The sequence below is a fragment of the Molossus molossus genome, unplaced genomic scaffold, assembly GCF_014108415.1.
Source record: "Molossus molossus isolate mMolMol1 unplaced genomic scaffold, mMolMol1.p scaffold_m16_p_3, whole genome shotgun sequence".
NCBI lineage: Eukaryota > Metazoa > Chordata > Mammalia > Chiroptera > Molossidae > Molossus > Molossus molossus.
In genome coordinates, this window is record NW_023425366.1 from 97,653,461 (window position 1) to 97,675,706 (window position 22,246).

Consider the following 22,246-nt stretch of genomic DNA (forward strand, 5'->3'; position numbering starts at 1 on the left):
AAACGTCCCAGTGAAGCCTCCGGAGGGAGACCAGTGGTAAACAGAGTCCAAAACATTTCTAGTGGGCAGAGGTGGAAACAAGTCACCCACAAAGTAACTAGGAACCAACTCCCCACGGAACTCTCGTCCACAGCACCATCTACCAGAAGATAATGGAGCAGCACCTTCTCCCTCTGAGGGGACATTATATTAACCTTGAATTCCAGACCCAATCCAACTAGCGATCCAACAGGAGGACAGTTAATTTTTTAGACATGCAAAGTCTCTGCAAGTGTATCACCACCACCTGCCCCCACCCAGAGGAAAAAGTAAGCAAACCAAGAAAGAGGAAGAAAGAGACTTAAGGCAACAGCGGTTCCAGCCGGGGGAATAAAGAAGGAAATATCTAGGACCATCATTTTGATCAGCAAGGAGAATGGGCGAGTGGCAAGTACCAGTTAGAAGGGGCCAAGGAGAAACAGGGGACCCCATGGGTTTGATGTACCCTCCCTGGAACATCAAAAGAACTTAAGATGAAACAAATGTAAGCCAAAGAACAGCACTGAGAAACTTCCAGAGAAATAAAAGCTGGACTCCAAAGAAAAGACACTGAGGGAACACCTCTGACTATTTACATAATGATAACAATGGAAGCACTTGATTTATTTTCAACTTTCAGAATCAAGACTATAGACAAAGCCGAGAAGACTTAATCAAGGTTAAAGACTGCAAGTATTTTCAACCATGACAATGGAAATGACAGCTGCAGGGAGGGGAGGGTGAGGAAGAGAGTTGACATAAATGGGAGAGGCATCAATAGCCTTATCTTGTGCGGCAGGTTGTCAATGATTGATGAAACAATTAAAGTTCTGAAGATAAATAATAGAGTAATAAAAACGGGAGCTACCTATATAGGGAGGAGAGGTGGGGCTGGAGTGGGATAGATAAGTTAAATCTTCAAGTTTCAGAGCAAGAAGTCTTCAGATATCTAAAATTGATAAATCAAGAAATACCAAGGTAGTAGACATATGTCATCCTTCTTGTCACTCAGCGTCTGAGCCCCTCTCCATTGTTTGGGGATCCTCCCACCCCTCACCATAGAAGGAGAAAATGCCAATACTCTTTCCCAGCCTCCCATGCAGCCAGGGTCAGGGTCAGGGTCATGCCCCAGCTCAGCCAGTCAGAGGCACTTGCTCAGACTGTGCTACAAAAGCCAGGAGACGGAGAAGCAGGACTGTGCAGATTCCATTCTGGCGAGACTGAAGGCTGCATGGGGCAGCCACCCTCCGCTTCCAGAAGTGAGCAGTGCCCAGCACTGGGGGGCTGGGGCCACCGGCTGCAGCACCTGGGCCCTGCAAGGGTTTTCACCAGGTCAACACCAGGTATGAACTGGGGTATCCTTCTTATGGGGGTCCTCCTACCTCCTGGATATCCAGCCTCCCACTGATTTTGTAACACTCCGGATATACTTCTAATAAATGCCCTTTCTACTGAAATCACCCAGAGTTGGCTTCTGTTGCTTACAATTCAAAGTGCTGACAGGTAAAAGCGATACTACATTCTTAGAGACAGGAAAGTAATCTCCAGGAAGAAGGGAAAACGAAAGTCACAACTGGTGTTTTGAAGATGGGGACATGGGCAGGAAGGAGTGGGCAGGACTCTACTGCTTTCCCTTGTATAAGCTCCTTTGTGTCATTTTAAAAAAATTCACGTGCATTTATTACTTTGATTAAAATGTCCTTTTTTGTTAATTTCAGGGGTCAAGTTCAAGATGCTAACAGTTGGGGAAAGCAGCTGAATGTCACGGAGAGGAATTCATTGGCCAGGGCATGGGTGACCCAAGAGGCATGGAGGCCGCCAGGACGGTGGCACGTGAGAAGGCCTGTGAACTGGGCTAACGCTTTCACCGAATGAGGGGTGATGAAGGTAGAGGAATTGGGCTTCCACGAATCCTAAGAGGAGTGTCTGCTGCCAAATTAGCCTGGCTCTTTGCAGTCCTGGGAGACGAGGGTCTATACTTGGTCCATTGCCAGGCCCCCAGGCTCATCTCCCTGCCATCCCATGGTCCCTCCTGCCTCATATCCACGCCCACTCAAATTCTGACCAGAGCCTGTAAGAAACATTCCCAGGGCCTCATAAAGTTCCACACAGGATAGGATGGATTTAGTTTTCAGACAAGTCAGCAATGATGTGGGGAAAGAAAAGAAATGAAAGAAATTTTCTGGGAAGGAGACTTTGATGGTGGGGGAAGGGAGGACCAAGCTGCTATAGGCGACCATCTGCAGAATATCCAAGGAAGAGAAGGTAGACTGACAATGGTCTGGGACCCCAGGCTGCTGAGCTATCAGCAGTGGGCAGATACTATAGGCATTTAGAGTTGGGTTCAAATCAGAAAACATACTTGAAGGAGTGAGTTCCCTGTCAGGGGAGGTGTGTAGGCAGAAGCTGCATCTCTACCCAGTTGAAGTGGGGTTGGCAGAATTTGTGCATGAGATGATAATCTTCTCCAACTCCAAAACTCTAAGAAAAGGAGATTAAGAAGAAAAGCAAGAGAAGGGAGGGTGGAACAAAACAGGGCCCCAGGCAAGAAAGGAGCCGCCACAATAGCAGTTGCAGAAACAGCAACTCAAGATGGAAACATGCCCTTATTTGCGGGGAATTTGGTTCAGCAAATGAGAGACAGTGATGATGCTCAGGCTGTCTCCTGAAATGAATACCATCTGGAAAAAATACCAAATTTAACAGGACCAATTTTTTTTCCACTTAATAAACTAAGCCAAGTTTTGTGCCCATCCTGATATATCTGTTTAGAAAGAAGCTCTTTATTCCCATGAGTCGGACCGCCCCTCTGGCCAGATGAGGGCTGAAGACCACAGAGGAGTTACAAATCTGAGGCTTTTTGGTAAAACGGTGTTTATTATGAAATACATCAGCTATGCCCGGAATGGAGTAAATGTATAGGTACAGTTTAAATGATAAACATTAACTTAATACCCAAATACTCACCTTAAGAACTAGACTATTGCTAGAACCTTAGAAGTCCCCTGTGTGTCTCGGGGGTAGACACTGTTCCAAATTTCAGGTTAATTTTTCCCTTGCTTTTCTCTGAAATCACCCACGTATGTATCCCTAAGTAATATATTGTTTCATTTTGATTGTGACCTTAAGATAACCGAACCCATACCGCATACATCCTTCTGGGACTTTCTTCTTTCACTAAATGTTAGCTGGAGATTCATTTACATCGATGTGTGTAGCTATATTTAATTTGTGTTTGTTCTCTATATTATCCCACCCAATGAATATGTATATTTTTATTGACTTGTGGATTAAGAAGTTTTTATTTTTTGATTTCCAAATGTAGACTGGTTTTCTAGTTATCTATTTATCACTGATTTCTCAATTAATTTTATTGTGGTTTTATATCATATTATGATTATTTTATCAAGACTATATCCTACTCTTATGATGTACATCCTTCGAAATTTGTTGAGCTAATTTAATGAACTAAAAAGTGGTTATTTTTTTTATCCTCACCCGAGGATATTTTTCCATTTTTTGTACAGATAGAGTGGAAGGGAGAGAGAGAGAGAAACATCGACGTGAAGGGACACATCGAGTGGCTGCCACCCGCACGACCAACCAGGGCCGGGGACAAGCTGCAACCGAAGTACGTGCCCTTAGCGGGAACCGAACCCGGGTCTCTCCGGACCGCAGGCCGACGCTCTAACCGCTGAGCCAAACTGGCCAGGGCAAAAGTGGTTATTTTTTATAAGTGTTCATGTGCCCTTGAAAAAAATTAAGGGCCTCCTATTTTGGGGCCCAGTGTTCTCTACATATCCACTTGATCAACGTTGTTATACATACTATCAAATCTTTTAAGTACTTTCTTATTTTTATCTATTTGATTTATAAGTTATTATAAGCAATAATTTTCACTGTCCCATTATAATAGGTTTTCATATAACCTTTTATGTCTGTCAACTATTGCTTTAAATATTTTAGGCTATGTTATTAATATATAAAGATGAGAATTTTTGTATTTTCCTGGTGAATTAACTCTTTTTATTCTTCATAGACCCTCTAACCTCTAGAAAAACTTTTGGCCTTTAAGTCAATTTTTTTCTGATCTCAGTATGGCCTTCCCATTTTTCTTTTCTTTCTTTTTTTTCATTTGCCTAGAATATATTTTTTCATCCTTTGACTTTTTTTTTTTTTAATTGATATTTTGAAAGAGAGAAAAAAGAACATCAATTTGTTGTTCCACTTATTTATGTATTCATTGGTTGATTCTTGTATGTGCCCTGACTGGGATGGAACCCGGAACCTTGGTGTATCAGGACAACACTCCACTTCTCTTGTTGTTCATTTAATAGCCTTTTCTTAAACCTGGATTATGAGTCAGACCCAGAGAGCTGCTTGATGGCAGGAATATTAGAGCCGAACTCGAGACAATCAAGTACCAGGTCCAGACCTCAAACAGTGAGGCAACTGTCCACAGTTGAAAAACTAAGAGAATGATCCATCTACCCCACCTACCTAGGAAGAGCAGAAAGAACAGTCTGTCCACCCAGACAGTGCGGGGCCCTGAGGTCTGTCCATCCTGCCCACACGGGAGCTGCTGAGGAGCAGCCAGTGGAGGGGAGAAGCGCCGGGTCATGGAGGCCAAGCGGAGGAAATGCTTCCAGGAGGAGAGAGGTCGGTTGTGTCCAATGCCACAGAGAAGTCCTGCGGATGGCCCACCGGATTAGGCATGTCACCTCATTTCATCCTCACACTTCCCCGTGGGGATGGGCTCAGAGCCCAGTGTCTTATTGAAGATCACGCAGGTGGGAAGTCGCAGAAGCAGGTCAAGGCCTCCAGCTGAGGGCCTTGGGCACCAGCCTCATGGGCTGAATGACTCTGAGCTGGTCTGTCCTAGAAGGACATCCAGCCCCCCTGGGCAGTCACAGTAGACATTTCCTGACTACTTACTACCTAGCAAGCTTGGTTCTGAGGGCTTGGCCCATGTGGACTTCTGTTCTTCACAGGAGTTCCAGAACATTTTATAAGGTGACAGAATGCCTTTTGAGGAAAGGTCTCAGTGTCCTGCCTTATACCCATTTCACAGCTGAGGAAACTGAGGCTTACAAAGTATAGTAACTTGCCCAACATCACCCAGCAAGCCAATGACAGAGTTGGGACTTGGACCCAGGCAGTCTGGCTCCAGAACCCACCTACATTATCCCGAGCATCGACCAGAAAACTCTTTTTGGTTTGTCCTTCCTGGGTCAAAATCTTCTTAAGTGGTAGAAATTCACTTCCTGCCTTGTCCTGTCCAGTCCTGAAGGTCTGAGCCACCCACTGAACTGCCCAGGTGCTGGATGGACAAGGGGAAAGGGCCAGAGATGGGAACGAAAGTGCACTTGTCTGAACTAATCTTAGAGGCTTTTTGCAGCCTGCAGTGGAAAAGAGGGAGGAGCTTAGACTTCCCTCCCCCACTGGCCTTGACAAAGCCCACAGGTGTTGATCTGTTGGGTTCATTTGCTTTCCTGGTAAGGTTTCATTTGAAGCAAGGGTTGTTGAGGCAGAAAGAAAGAAAAAAAAGTTTGAAACCAATGGCCTCAAATTCATTGGTTTTGAAACTTGAATGTGATCAGGATACTTGTGAACTTGCATGTGGGATGGGACCTGGACATCTGCTCTACAAGGGGCCCTGGTTGGAGACTCAGTGGGGAGCATAGCCTCCTTTCTAACAGACCTCGTAGCTGGAGATCCCTGGGTTCTGCTGGGCTTCCCCTCCTGGCCCTGCCAGCCAACACTTGTATTTGACTCTCCCATCTCAGCTGCACCCTGGCCTTGCAGCCCTGGGGTGAAGGGTGCCCCCGAGGAGCACCCCCCACACCTCTGGCCAACCTGACCCTGAGCTCCTCCTACAAGTGCTCCTTATTAGTGACTGGAAAGCTGGTCCCACTGCCTTCCAGACCTAGCAGGGGCTGAGAGAAGTTGAAACAACAACCCTGACCGCCTTCCAGCAATCCATCATTATCCCTTCCCTCGCCGGATCCCACCACCAGGTAATTCCATTGTTAATTAAAATCCTGCAGCCTTTAATAACACAGCTCATAATTGCTGTTTTCATCAGCCCTAGATTGGCTGTGTAGGCCTTGGGGGGACCAGGGTTTGGTTCCCTGGGCTTGGCTGTGATAAAGCTCTCCAGCTATATATTCACCCACTGGCCCTCAGCCAAGAGTCCTCCACAGGCTTCAACAGTGGGACAAGGGGTCAAGCATCTCCCACCCTGGGAGCCATCCCAGCATCCCCTCCATGTCTCTAAGGAAGGAGGCCGGCTCTCCACTCCCCAGAGACAGGGCTCCAAGGTGCAGGCCCTGGCAACACAGCCTGGGCCACCACTGGCCCTGCACACACACAGTGCACACAATAGTGCACACACACTGACTTTATCTACCTGTGGTCATGCTTTTTCTCATCCACATCTCCTTTGATGCTCCCTACCACCCAAGCCCCCACTGTGCCAGTGAGGAAGCTGAAGACCAGAGGAGAAGGAGAATTTCCCCAGGCCACACAGCAGGCAGGCAGCAGAGCTGGGAGGCCCAGAGTCCGGACCATCCTCTCTGCCCTTTGACTTACACGAATTTTTCCACTTTCTTACAATCAGCCTCTTCTCCTCCCCCACTCCCCATACTCCCTGTCCCCAGCCCCTGCTTCTTTTCCTCAGCCATTCTGAGTGAGGGTCTGGAGCCCTGCAGATGCCACTAGGAGAGACAGAGACAGTAAGGGGTGAGGGGGAAGAGAAGGACCACAGCTAGGGTCACAAATGTCAAAGTTTGGGGGCCCTGTGGCCACAGTGGAGTAGGACAGCTGAGTTTGGCCCTGCCCTAGTGACCCACTGGAGTGGACACTCTGCTGCCCTACCCAATGTCTCCTTAAAGTCTGAAGTATTATCCCCAGCTGCTGGGAAGGTGATCAAATTACCCTCTTCTGAAGACAGACACCCCACTGAGGCCCAGGGCTGGCCCTTTCCTGGGACAGCCTGCGTCTGTGAGTGGTGAGAATGGGGCTGCGGGGCTGCGAAGGCCCAGCCCCAGCGAGGAGGTCTGGTTGTAACCCCCAGCTCTCCCTCTCCCCCTGCTGCTGTCCCTCTCTCCCAGGTGCTGATCCCTGAGGTGAGCACCCCCATTAAAGTTCTTATACAAAATCTCCATCCAGAGTCCACTGCCAGGGACCTAACTTTCTGGAGACTTTCTTCCCTTTGGGATTCCAGGTCCTGCTCCCTTCACTCTGCCCATCCTCCCCTCACTCCTCCCAGGATCCCCAGACCCTCCACCCCACTGCCAATTACCCAAGCCTGGCTCATGCTCCTGGCTCCTCTGCTGCTTCTGGACATGAACAGTGTGCTCAAGCCACGACTAACCTCAGGTCCTCCAGCCGAAAGACTGAAGGCCGAGGATCCCTTCAGTGCCTTTTATACTTCTGAGGTTGCTGTGTCATCCCCATTTTGAGGATGAAAGAACTGGGAAAGCCGTCACCTGCCCCAGTCTGCAGAGCTAGGAAGCGCCAGAGACGGAGCACAGACCTGTCTTAGCTCACAGCCTCAGCCAGTCTGCAAAAAGCCCCCTTCACTCACTGCTGGCGTTGTGAGAACATCAGTCCCTTAACTACCCAGCCCTCACTGATGCCTCGGAGGGAAAATCATATTTCCAAAGACTGCTTTCCTTTATTCACTCACTAATTAACCTGCTCAGTTACTATTCACTCGCTTACTCATTCACCTAAACTCACTCATTCATTCATTCATTCACTTCAACAAATATGTTTTGAGCACCTACCCTGTACCAAACACTGTGCTTGGTGCTCAGTGAAGAAAATGCACAGAGTTCTTGTCCTCGTGGAGCTTATATTCTATGAAGGAACACACACAGTAAATAAGATAAATAAGTAAGATAATTATTTAATAGGTTAGACGGTGGTACAAGAGAGAAAGGGGACATGAAATGTCTGGGGTGGGCAGAGGGTGAAAGTTAAGACAAGGCAGCTAGGGAAGAGCCCACTGGGAAAGTGACTTTTGAGTACAGGGAGCAGGGCCCAGCGTGACCGATAGCTCCCCTGGAGGGAGCCCTTCCCTGGGCTCTGGGCGGGGTGAGAAAGCTCCTCCAGGCAGAGCGGACTACCTCTGCACCGGCCTCCTGTCTGTTGTCCTTGTAGGGCAGCCAGCAGGGCACACAGCTGCACCCAGGAAGGCAGCTGTGAGCAGGCAGAGGCCCCCTTGTCCCTGTGCTCCAGCCAATGCACCCGACTCCAAACTCTGCCCAGGTCCAGCTCTCTACTCAGGACCTCAGATGCACCCTAATAAAGAAATGCCTGTGGGCTCCTTGCACAGACTACTGTATGTCGGCAGAGCACACTGAGGTCCCAGATGAAAAGAATCACTAACTCAGAGATGTCATATGTTCCCCTGAAGAGTTTCCATTGGCCCCAACTACTCAGCTTCAAGCAGATGCCCCGGCCTCTGTGGGGAATGTGCCTGGCACTGCCATCCTGGGCAAGGTTTCTAGGAACCCCCCGAGCAAGTCAGCACATTCTGCAAATCTGATTAGCTAGTTTCCATGTCTTCATCTCTGTCAGGCGCCTAGTGACAAGGCCTAGTGCCAGCCTAGAGCCCTCTGGCCTGCCACTGGAAGCTTTCATGAAGCTGCCCCAGCCGCCCTCTCTGACTGCTAGCGAGCCTTCTTTCTGAGGGATCGGGGACGAACACCAAGCTCTACCCACTGTGGGACCAGAACATCTCTTTGGCTCTTTTGTGTGGAGGAAAGGATGGGAAAGGTACCAACTGAGGTCAAAAGGGAGGAGTGAAAGCATGAGGAATACAAGACAAATTGCCCAGGGTCCTTTGCAGCCATCCTGGCCCTGGGAAGTGTCTGAGTCCGCAAGACAGATTCAGTGGGCGTTACAAAGAAGCATTCTGCTCGAGACTGGAGGGCAACTGGGATGGGGTTAAGTAGTAATGGGAAAGCTACACATCATGGAAAAGGAGAACTGCCATGGATTGGGCAGCAGGGACCTGGACTCAGGACCCTGATGTAAAGTGGGCGTTATCACCCCTTTTTATTGATGAGGAATCTGAGGCTCAGAAAGACAGCACCTTTCCCACGTGGTGCAGTGGGGTCAAAACCTGCATCTCTCCAACTCTCAAGAGGCATCTTCTATCCAAGAGCCGCCAACCCCCAGATGTATGCATCCTGCAAGTAGGTGGGCCCTGGGTGGATGGGCAGTGAGTGGGTGGCCCTGCAGTGAACCTTCCTTGTTTGGGGTCAGGGTAAGCTACCTGAAGGCTTGAGGAAGTGCTTTGTTCAGAGCTGTCACCAAAAGGGCAGGCCCACCCATGGCCAACCGCGTCACAGACCACCCTTCACTCCATTTGTGCCCGGATCTCACCCTTCCCTCACCTCCACACCAAGGCTATCTAGAGTGCCAGCAGGGGGCAGTGTGGAGCCGCGGGAAAGAGCAAGGGCTCTGGAATCAGACTGTCCTGGGATTAGAGCTCAATGCTGTGCCCTCTTGGGCCAGTTACCAAGCCTCTCTGAACCCCATTGTATTCGTTTTCTATTGCTGTTGTAACAAGTCACCACTTTAGTAAAAACTGAAAACAACGCACATTTATTACCATTTAGTTCTGGAACCAGAAGTTTGCAGTGGGTCTCACTGGGCTAAAATCAAGGTGTCAGCAGAGCTGTGTTTCTTTCTGGAGGCTCTAGGGAGAATGTTTCCTTACCCTTTCCTTGGACTTTTCACACCCCTTGGCCATGGCCCCCTTCCATCTTCAAAGCTAGCAGGTGGCATCTTCAAATCTCCCTCTAACTCTGACCTCCCCTGCTGCTTTAAAGGACCCTGCGATTACAGTGGGCCCACCAGGGTAATACAGGGTAGTCTCTTCATGTCAGTGGCATTATTCTGACCACCACACCCACTTTCCTGGCTAAGGTCATGAAATTAAGGTGAGTTTGTATAATAAGAGCCCCAAGCAGAGTGTCTATCACAAACAGATGTTTAATAAATGGCCCCTGTATGTATTTTTCTACCAAATTATATAAGAAAAAAAAAAAACAGTTTAGAAAGAAATGCAAATGCATCAGGGAAATGCAAATAAAAGCCACAGTGTGATATCACCTCACACCCAAGCCAGCTGGCTCCTGGTCTCTGGTACCTGGAGTCCACTGGGCTTTCTGACACTTCCTCAAATATTTCAAAAAACCATTTTAAGTGTATTTGCTAACTTTAGGTCCTTGTGCATTCAAGTGAAATTCAAGCCATGGATTCTAAAATCGGATGTCACCAGCTTGCTTTACAAAAAGACATGCGAAGTCATAGAATCCTTCAGCTCTTTTTCTTGCGAGACAGGAAATCAAATTTCTCTTGTGAGGCAAGCCCTGAACCTCCAAAGGCCTAGCTGCACGGAGGAGGGAGGGGTTTAGGCTGCTCGAGTTCTCGCCGCAGTGGCAGGCCTCCACCCGTGGCTACCACGGACAGCCATGCAGTCTGTGCACTGCACAAATACACCGGCTGGGGCGCCAGGGGATTGAGCGGAGGGACTGAGGTTCAGCCCACATTGCCTTGGCCAATGGCATTTATGCCCCTGAGTTGGCTCCTCCCAGAGAGGGTTGCACAAAGGCACAGTACAAGCTCAAACCCTGCTTCTCAAACTAGGTGTCTGTCATGGACAATATGTGGTTTCTCTGCACGTGACCAGGATGCTTCTCGGGTCAAATGCAACACACACATCTCACAGGTTGACAATATTCCATTTTGTTGTATACTATTTCGTATTCAAGAAGGCAAGTCCATGCCTCAAAGCTTAGTTGTCATGGCAATGTCAAATTTCTATCCAAGTATCAGGTTATGCTCAATGTCTGCTTGTCTTGTCTTGACCAGTCAACTGTCTGGATAGCGCTAGGCCCGGAAGCAATCCAGCTCCCACCTACTGTGAGTCTCTCAGGGACACTCTGGGGCCTCCTCACCTCACTTTTTGGGAGTTGGTCAGAAACCAGGGCAGAGGTAAGGTCTGTGAATGACTTGAGGTGAGGGAAGGCTGTCCAGAGAGAAGGGCCACAAAGCCCTCCTTGGACAGGTTCCCTGCAAATGTTCTCAGTGGCCTCTCAGCTGGTGCAGAGAGACTGTCTCAGAGGAAACACTGATTCTCTGGGCTCTGAGAGGCTGCCTGGCTTGGCCCTGTTTGTAAGAGGGCTGATATTAAAACCTCCACATCACCCTGGACTTCTTGTCCAGGCCCACATGGCATCAGCAGTGCAAGGTGTTCTGGTTATCTATTGCTGCATAGCAAGTCACCTTAAAATATAATGGCTTTATTTTTTTTATTTATTGATTTTAGAGAGAGAGGAAGGGAGAGGGAGAGAGAGATAGAAACATCAATGAGAGAGAACATCGATCAGCCGCCTCCTGCATGCACCCCACTGGGGATCGGGCCCACAACCTGGGCATGTGTCCTGACCAGGAATCGAACCAGCGACCTCCTGGTGCATGGGTCGACGTTCAACCACTGAGCCGCACTGGCTAGACAACATAATGGCTTTAAATATATTTATGATTATCTCTCTTATGGTTCTATAGAGGTGGGCAGGTGGATCTCGGGTTGCCTGTCAGGTGGTAGCAGTGGCTGTAGTCATCTGTAGGCTCAGCTGGGCTGAAAGTCCAGGGTGGTTTCTTTACTCACATGTCTGGTGCCTCAGCTGGCAGAACTGGAAGAGCTGGGGCTTGGCCAAGTCTCTCTGTCTCCCCTCCAGACTTCTCCATGTGGCTAGCTTAGGCTTCCTCACAATATGGCAGTCTCAGAGTAGTTAGACCCAGAGCAAACCTTACCTGAGAGCAAGGTGAGAGCTGCAAAGTCTTCTTCTGATGTGGCCTTGGAAGTCACTCAGTTGTGTCCACTACATTCTATTGGTGTACACAGGGCCAGCCCATATTTGAGGGGAGAGGGCTATACAAGCGCATGAATACCAGGAAGCATGGCTTATTGTGGGGGCCCTCTTTAAAGACTATCAACAACAAGGGGGGACTTCTGATGACAGGGGAAGGGTTGGGGGAACAAGGTCAAAGGCAGCCAAGGTAGGATAGCTCATCAGTTCCTTCTGACTCAAAATTGACTTTTTCAGAAATGTTGTCATTCAGTGATTTCACAGTCATTCTCTGTCACCTGCCATATATATGACGACTCAGAGCCAGCTCTCCCCTCAGGATGCCAAGAGTCACCAATTATCAAGAATATAAGTGCCCTTTCCTATAGGAAATTGCCCTATATTCCTGTCCTCACTACTTAATCCCAATCACTGATGCAAATCTATATCTTATTAACTAAATCCTACTCCATGGTCCAGCTAGCTCAGAAATACTCAGGAATTTTTTTCTCAAGTGCAGTCTCAAAATGATTTAACTCACTAGTAGATTTACAGCCAGACCAAGGGAGTACACAGCTCTATATCCATCCACTCCTGTGATTCTGATCAAGCTCTTCTCTTTCCAAGATTCAGTTTTCTCCTATAAGAAGAGAGGTTTGGGGAGAGAGATTCGGTTTACCAGAAGACTGAACTCCAAGAGACACCATCAAAATCAATGGTTTCCAACTGTGGCCTTGGACAAGTCATTGTCATGCTCTTAATCTCCCACCCATAACATGGGAAGTCAGACAAGATGACTCTATGGGTCCTTCCAGCACCATCATTCTTCAATTCAGACTCCCATCTGGCCCCACTTAAGCATATGCAAGAACTCATCCATCGCCTTACGTTTGGGATTCAAGCCCGGCTATTCAGCAGACTGTTATTCCCAGATCCAAGCCCCCCAGCAGTTCAAACACTGCAGACAGGCAGACACTGCCATGGAAACTGACCTGGAATCTGTTCACCAGCTCCCAGCTACAGGCAAGGGATGGGCCAGGATGGGTGGCAGGTCGGTATAGGAAAAAAGATCGAGATGAGGGGGTCAGCCAGGCTAGGTAAAAATCTAGGCTCCTAGCCTGACCAGTGTGGCTCAGTGGTTGAGCATCGACCCATGCACCAAGAGGCTGCCGGTTCGATTCCCAGTCAGGGCACATGCCCAGGTTGTGGGCCCAATCCCCAGTGGGGGTCATGCAGGAGGCAGTCAATTGATGTTCTCTCTTATTGACATTTCTCTCTCTCCCTCTCCCTTCCGCTCTCTCTAAAAACCAATAAAAAAAAAATTTTTTTTTTAAATCTAGGCTCCTATTTTGTTGTAGAGTGACATCAAGAAATTCCTTAACCTATCTGAACCTCAGTTTCCCCATCTGTAAAAGGAGAACTGTAATGCAGATGTTTGAGAAAGCCTGATGTAGTGTCTGTTATTCAAACTGCACACTGGAAAGCAACATCTGTTTCAAAGGCAGCAGTGCTGATTCTTGTCACCAACGCAGAGCCTTCCCTGAGATAATTTAGGAGGTCGGGGAGCACTCCCTGGGCACAGCTGCCATCCCCCCTGTCGGCCATGGGATGGATAGGCCCAGCAGCCAGGCTGGAAGGACTATTCGTGCTGCTGCCTCCGAAGACGCCCCAGGCTGTCGTACTCTCTGGCAAGCTGAGCTAAAAAATGACTCTGAAGAAAAGTAAGCAGACACTCCAGGCCATAAATATTTCAGAGCGGAATGAGCGTCCTTTCCCCAGCACTGACTTGCTATATATATTATTTATAAAACCATAACTTGAGTTGAAAGGTAGTCGTCGAAAGAATAGACAGTCTCAGATTCACTTGGTGATTAGAAAAAACTATCTAGAAGGGGAGAAAATTGTGTCTGGGCTAGATGAGGTCACAGGAGGTCATCTGGCTCCGCCCCCTGGTTCCAGCTTAGCCCAGAAGGAGCCTGGCCAGAGTGACAGGTCGGTACAGTTGGAAGAGAGCCTGGACACCAGCAAACTGCTGGGTTCACACAGTCCGGGGTCTCACTGGCTGTTTGGGACATCTCCATTAAATTACAAACAGAAGTCCACACGTTAAAAAAAAAATCTTTCATTCACCTTTATAATAGGACACAAAACTGTCATGAGAAAAGAGGCTGAGAAGGGCTACCAAAAGCTGTTGAATGAGCAGAAAGAGCCCTGGACCAGGAATTGGGAGACCTGGGTTCTAATCCTGGTTCTGCTCATTCATGATGTGACATCCGGCAGGTTACTGTGTCTTCCTGGACCCATTTTTTCCATCCAAGAAATAGAAAGCTCAGTAGTCCTCATTCAATAAGACTAAGCGTCCCCTTCCTATAAGAAATGCTTTGAGCCCAGCCACTGTGGCTGGTGGATTGAGCTTCATCCCATGGACTGAGAGGTCCTGGTTCGATTCCTGGTCAGGGCACATGCCCGGTGGAAGGCATGCGAGAGACAACTGATCTATGCATCTCTCTCATATTGATGTTTCTATCTCTCTCTCCCTTCCTCTCTCTATAAAAAGAAAAAGAAAAAAATAGAAAAAAAAAAAAACCCTACCCTAGCCCTGGCCAGTTTGGCTCAGCGGTTGGAGCATCGGCCTGCAGATAAGAGAGTCCCGGGTTTGGTTCCCGCCTAGGGGCACGTACCAAAAGAAAAACAAAAAAATACCCTAGCCGGGTAGTTCAGTGGGTTAGAGCATCATCCCGATTCACCAAGGTTTGATCACTGGTCAGGGCACATACAAGAATCAACCAATTACTGCATAAATAAGGGGAACAACAAATCCATCTCTCTCTTCCCCCCTTCTCTCTCTAAAATCAATAAATAACAATAATAATAAAATAAATGATTTGTAACATCTTTTCTCTCCAGAAATAAAGTCCATCAATATAATAAGCTTTCCACATACATAATTGTACAAATTAATGTAGTTATGCCTTAACCTGTACATAAAGGAAAAAATAAAAGGAAAGTGATTTATAACCAAAAAATATTTTAGTACTGTGTAAATGCTTGGGCCTGTCTACACTAGAGGATGAAGTGAAGCCATGGAATTGGGGCACCTGTTCCTATACTCACCGCCACGCGGCCTTTCAGAATGCAGGCTGACAACGTGCGCCACGTCGGCCACTCAGATACCACGGGCAGCCTTGCGTTCGGGGTTATGACTGTCTGAAACAGTGAACACATTTGGTCAAATCCTGTGACAAAACAAAGGACAAGCTCTCCTCAATTTTCACTATAGCTGCATCCCTGGGAGAGTCAGTGTATACTAAAATTGTACAAAAAAACAACCACTGTGTGTTAATATATAAAAAGCAGAGTTCGGTTCTAGGCTTAGATCATTTTAAGCAGGTTTTTCACCCACTGGAACGTCTGGTGGAATATCTGCTATTTGAGTGGAATGCAGTAACCGTTCCTCACGGAGCAGGGCCATTGGGCACATTAGAGTCCTGGGCATCCCTGCCACCAAGTGCCAGTCCCTGGATTGTAATGACTAATAATGCCCTCATGAATGTCCAAAACACCCCATTATGGAATAAGCCTGCACAGAGCCACCGCACAATCTGTCCCCAAGGCCCTTCTGCACTACTCTGATCATCTGACGCCTTCTGCCAATGGCTTGATGACAAACACTAACCTAAAGGCCAGACTGGCCTCACAGTGGCTACTTCAGTTTCTGCCCTGCTGTCACACTTTGGTTGCAGGTGGCCAGACTTACCAGGCACACCCAGCACTACTTGAGAGGAGCCTGGGACCAGCATATGTGGAAGAGGTCCCTGATCCCATCCCTCTCTCAATCTGCCACTCAGGAAGTCTGGCATCTGATGGGCACAGACAGAGTCCAGCACCCCACAAGCCTGGATTCCAAGCCATCTATGCTGCAGTACCCATGAGCACCCCAAAGGAGATGAGGGGCCTACGCCAGTCTCTGGGGCTGTGAACACTCACACTGCCCACCCCTCGCCACGTCCCGACTGTCAGCATCCAACCAGTGGGACAGAGAACAGCTGCTACAAAGGGCTGATGATGGGAGTGTGGGTTTCACCCCCAGCACTGGCAGCGGTGGGGGCTTCCTGCTTGATTGAACATGAGCCACAGTTAACTAACTATAACAGCCAAGATGTCTTGAAGACAGGGGATGTTCCAGAAGGTCCAGGAGGCTCCCGCATTCCTTCTGAGAGTATCTCTCCTACAACTCACGACCCCACTTTGTGTCCAGCCCCCAGCTGCCTGCCCTCCCTTGGACAGGACCCGACATGCAGAGCCCTGGGGGACCATCGTTCAGGCCCAAGAAAGGCTTCAGTGACCGCTGCCTCAGATGGTTGGTCTTGGTTCTATTTTTTTCTATTGTGTGCTCATTGTAGGAACTTTAGAAAGTAAAGAAAAGCATAAAGATAGAAATGAAAGTCACCGGTAATTCCATGACCCAGAGGGGGTCATTGGGGGGGGGTGTACATGTGTATGTGTGTACATGTCTCTACATGTGTGTGCCTATGTACATGTGTGTACATGTCTCTACGTATGTGTGTGTGTGTATACCTAGATATCTTATAGGATAGTCAGAATGTCCCCTGTTTTTGTTTTCATCTCGGAAGACAGTCATCTATGATAGCCCTATGGAGGCCACCAGACCAGAGTCCCGGCAGAAATAAAGGTCTCCTGGCAGAAAGCAGAGGGCTCAGGAGACCCAGAAGCTCCTGGTATCGAGGCCTAGCCCAACTGCTTGGGGGCTGCACAATGTATGAGGGCTGACTGAGGAAGGATCAGGATCCAGTGGGGTTTTCCTGGTGGTGGTCTGTTAAAAGTTAACACAGTCCAGCTGGTGTGGCTCAGTGGTTGAGCACTGACCCATGCACCAAGAGGTCACTGGTTCGATTCCTGGTCAGGGCACATGCCAAGGTTGTAGGCCAAATCCCCAGTGAGGGGCATGCAGGAGGCGGCCAATTGGTGCTCTCTCTCATCAATGTTTCTATCTCTCTCTCCCTCTCCCTTCCTCTCTCTCTAAGATCAATAAAGGAAAAAATATTTTTTTAAAAGTGAACACAGCGCCATTCTCAGCTTCCTGGCCAGAGAGGCCGCCTTGAATTTCCTGCGCTCTGCAGGCGATCAGCGAACATTCAGGACATGGGTGCACCATCAGAGAAGATCGGGTCTCTGGGGGCCACTTCTCAGTGGCCTGGCCTATACCAGAAACTCCAAGGGTCTTGCCCAGCCCTGGGGCTCACAGCTACATTAGAGAAGAGACTCAGCCATTAAGCCATGGAATGACAACACACAGGCACGTGCCACCACGGGCAGCCAGGGCAGGGCCTAAGGGCAACTTCGCTGTCAAATGCTCTGCCACTCACCAGTTGCCCTTGAAGCCTCAGTTTGTTCAGCTTTAAAATGAGCATAAAATCTGTAGCCACATTATAAGTTTATTGGGAAGACCATGCATATAAACTGCTCAATAAACGGTTACCCTTATAATTATTATATCCAGAATTTCCCCAGGCCTTACTAGCCAGTTTCTTATAATAAATCCCATTTTTATGACTCTCCACCCCCACTCCTGCTGCAGTAGGACGTCCCTCCCGGAACCTCACCCAGCAGCTAGAAGTGCCATGGAGTGTCTTGTGTGAGCTCATGGTTCTGCTACCAAAGAGACCGTCACATTGCTTTCTCCCTCTGACCAAGACCATCTGTCTGTACAGCAGCTCCTTTCCCACTGTCAGAAGAAGGTCTTGCCTCCCGGGACACCCCATGTGTAGGCCAAGGTTGGGGTGCCTCCCCATGCTAAGCTGTCCCCCTCTGGCACCCAGACTCTGGGCAAAAGGCCTGCACACAGCTCCTCGGTGCCCAGTGCCCCAGGCCTTGCCTGCAGCGGCCTCCACCCGGACCCCAGGCCAGGGACCAGGCTGGGTGTAGATTTCACCTTCACCCCCTGCTCAGATTGATGGGTGGCCCATCCCACCTATATCCCGTGTGTGCTGCCAGGTTTTACCGTGCCAGTAGTGGACATAGATCTGACACCCAAGGTTAGCACATCATGATACAGAGCAGTGAGGTAGGAGAAGGGTGGGGGAAGGTATATGGGCTGGGAACAATCTGGAAGGCTTCTCAGAGAACCTGAGCTGGTTAGGCTCTGGAAATGATGGGGCCTGATGAGGAGAGAGGGGTGGACTTTTCAGGAGAGGAAGGATGTACACCAGGCCCCAACCAGAGACAGGTGTCATCTGGCCAGCTGGGAGCCCACAAGGCCACAGCATCCTCCAGGGAGACCCCAGGGTTCTGAGTCATCGGGCACTCTCAGGCTTTTAAGATCGAATAGTTTTTGTATCCCTAACATTTGTTGTTGTTGTTGTTAATCCTCACCTGAGGATATTTTTTTATTGATTTATCGCCTCCCACACCCAGGTTTGTCTCCTTGATTGAGAATCGAACCCATGACCCTTCAGTCCTCTGGCCGACGCTCTTACTGCTCAGACACACTGACCAGGGCTGTATCCTCAACATTTGAAGGGAAAGGAGCACATGCCGTGCTGAGAGGTGATGGGAACAGGGTCTGGTGCCACTGTGTCACTTCTCAGAGGGTAGCGACACCTCAACTGTGACACGGGTTTGTGATATCTGACCCCGGGTAGATGTGAGAATGAAAGGCAGAGCAAGCGTGAAAGCCCTGGAAGGCGCGAGGCCCCCAGTGCCCGCGTGTGACTGCGGTATGGTCAGTCACACACAGGCCTGGTGGAAACTTCCAGACTGCTGTCTTCTGCCAGTGGGACAGTATGTCCCAGGAGGGCTGCTCAGGCCCCAGGAAGCCTCACCTACTTGCTCACTGCAAGGCTGTCACGTTCTTTTACTTGGTGGGCACAGAAAAAAAAGTGTCCAGGAAACGTGCTTTGTGGGCAACGAAGTTCTTCAAACGTGTTTCCACCCCTCACTCCCCCGCCACCCAGTCCCTGCAGGACCAGAGGCCGCGTCTTCTCTCCGTTCTCAGCAGCCTCAGCGCCTTCTCACAGCAGCTGCCTTGGATCCATCCACTTCAGGTCTCTCCCAGCCTAGCCCCCATCTGTACCCACCCACCCCCCCGAATTAAAAAAAAAAAAAGAAAGAAAAACTGAACGAGTTAATTTGCTAAAATGGAACAGAGTGCAATAACCGATTACATTTCCCCCAAGGAAACGAGTTAATTTGGCCAGTGACTCATATGCCAGGCTGCCAGTTACAACACACGATCCCAGACACAACTCCTTGCGAGCCCAGCTGGCATCTGCCCGCCCCGCTCACTGCTGCAGCCGTTTTCCTTGCATGAGGGGCGGGGGCTGGGGGAGCAGAGTGCCCACTGGATAAAGAGTTATTTGTGGGGTTTCTAAAAGTCCAGAGCACACACACATGTGTCCACACACAAGCACACGCTACAGCAAACTGGCATGGGCCACTCGGCAAATCATGCAGCGATAACCTCTGAAAACCAATACTGGGGGAAATCCAGTTACACGAACTCCTTACTAAGTCATCCCTATTTTCCCAGCATGTTCAAGCTCCCGGGGAGAGAAGAGAAGGGTAAGCAGGGTGCTAAAGTGAGCTTTAGATGGAAATTCCTGGCCCAGGATGCCGTGGTGGAGACCACAGATGAACTTCTCCGTCTACTTAGTGTGAAGGGAGCACTGGGCCCCCACTCCCACCACCAACACTCCTCACATGGCCACATTTAGAGTGAAAGCAGCACCCGGCTCGGGTGGAAGCCCTCAAGGAAGGCCCTGGAAACAGAAGACCCAGGAGGCCCGATCTTGTCATTTACGTGCTGTGTGATCTTGAGCAAGACACCCTCTCTAAGCCTCTGTTTTTGTCCATAAAGTGTCTTGGCAAAGAACAGGGAAGAGCAAGTGGATCTGGTGGAGGTCAGGAACAGAGAGGGCAGAGGGAGCCACAGCACCCAGCACCTAGTCCGTCTGCTAAACCCATGTTAGAGAAGAGAACGCTGAGAAAGAACAAGGAGGCCTGAGAGGTCAGCCAGAGCCTGGGGCTGGCCAGGAAGAGAGAGGCCAGGACTCCCACAACCCAAGACCCAGCACACAGGTAGATACCGGTGGTCAGAGCTTTCCAGAGCCAAGGCCCTCACTCCCAGATGGGAAAATGGAGGCAAAGTCCACCCCTGAATTCACTGCTTTGTGCAGCCTTCCTGCCCATACTGTCCCTTGAGGTCCTTCTGTTAGAGCTCACACTGTGGGTCTCTCTGTGGAGGGGGTGCTGGCCAACCTCTTAGAGGAAGATAGCAAGGGCCCCAGTGACCATTCCCAGCACTTACGGTGGGGTAGGGGAGCAAAACGGAATTGCTGGGAAGGGGGTGGGGAGGTGTCTGCTGGTTTCCCAGGAGGGTCTCTTGACTTTTTGGGAAACCCAGGAGTTGTTATCAAGAATGAGGGACAAGCCCTGGCCAGTTTGGCTTAGCAGTTAGAGCGTCAGGCTGCGGTCCAGAGAGACCCGGGTTCGGTTCCCACTAAGGGCATGTACCTTGGTTGCAGTTTCTCCCTGGCCCCAGTTGGGGTCGTGTGGGTGGCAACCAGTTGATGTGTCTCTCTGACATCGATGTTTCTCTCTCTCTCTTCCCCCTTCTCTCCCTCCTGCTCTATCTGAAGATAAATGCAAAAAATGTCCTCGGGTGAGGATAAAAAAAAAGAAAGAATGAGGAACAAGAGATGCCTGTCCCTGGATAAACTAAGAAAGTCCCTCCATGTGGGCTAACAGTGGGGGCAGTGCTCAGTGAGGTAACCCCATCCCTAGACTCCTACCTGAACTCCAGGCCCAAGGCCCAAGCACAGAATAGCAATCTGCCCATGACATCACAACCTGGGGGAGCAGCAGCCAGGTTTCTGGACAGCAGTCACCAGCTGTGCCACTGTGAGGCATGTCCAGGCCCCACCATGACCTTGAAATTGGTCAGTGCCTCTGTCTTTAGGCATCCGCACAGCCTTGGGGGCAGTCAAGCCTGGCTCAAATCCTCCCTCTGTCACTTAGAGGGACCTTGGGGAAGGAGGCTTGATAACCACCTTGAGGGTCAGTCCCTGCCTCTTAAGGAGATACTGCCAGTGGGGGCCCAATGAACTCATAGCCCTCGATCAGTGGGGGCCCCCTCCCCCTTTGCCATAGACATCTGTGGCCTGCTCGATCCTGGGAAAAGCACGACAAAACGATAAGCAATGCTGGTCAATTTGTGCTCAGCATCCTTCAATTTCCACAACCACTGTCATTTCAAGATATAAAACACATGCTGACATGTCCCTTACTCTCCAGAAAACAGGCTCTGAGCTTGGCCAAAACACAGCCACATAACTGCCTGCATCCATGAGACCCTCTGAGCATCTGGGTCTCCTTTCCTCCTCACTCTCGAGTCTGGAGTGGCAGATTCTGGACTTTTTCAGGCCCAGACACAGAAGAAATATTCTTGCACCTGGTTTTTTTTTTTTTTATTAATTAATTTTTGTTACAGATGTTTCTCCTTTTTCCCCCACTGATTCCCCCCTCCCCCTCCCTCCCTGCCCTGTCCCTAGCTTTGTTGTCCACGTCCATTGTTCATGCATACATGCATATAAGTTCTGTGGTTCATCTCTCCCCCACCACCCCCTGCACCTTGCTTTTAAAGCACACACCATATGGCTGCGGAATGTCCTCAGATTTTCCACCTGAATATCCTCATAAAGGATGCTTAGACTGAAGGCGGACAACTGGGTGGCTTTAAGGAGAAATTTCCCTCAGTGGCCAAAGCCCAAGTGCACATCTGCTGAGAGTGGGACTGTGGGCAGGGGCTGAGGCATGTGGGTTGTGGAAGGGGAAAGGAAGCCCACCTGGGAGGAGTTTGCAGGTCCCTCTGGGGACATATGAGGGCACCTGCTGCCCCAAGAAGAGGTGCAGGGCAGGAGGACAAGTTACCCCAAAATATATAGTCAAAGGGGCAGCTCTCCTAGCGCTTTACACACACACACACACACACACACACACACACACACATGCATTCACATACGCATACACACATACACACCACCAGACTAACGTCTTTAACATCCGAAAGCTGGTGCACATGACCTTGCGGTTCACTGAGTTTCCAGCAGTAATGGATTCCCATTCACCTCTAGACTTCTGGACCACGGACACCTCCAGCCTCACCAGCAGGAATTACCCAGCACCACACACAAGAACTTTGCTAGTGAGGAACTGTGGCAAATTCACTGGCAAATTTAGGACAGAGCCAGAACAACCTCCCCTTAGCCTTGGGAGACAGAGCACACACCTACCCCGTGATGCCCAGTATCATGTGGACTCTGTAGCTCCCATCATCAGGC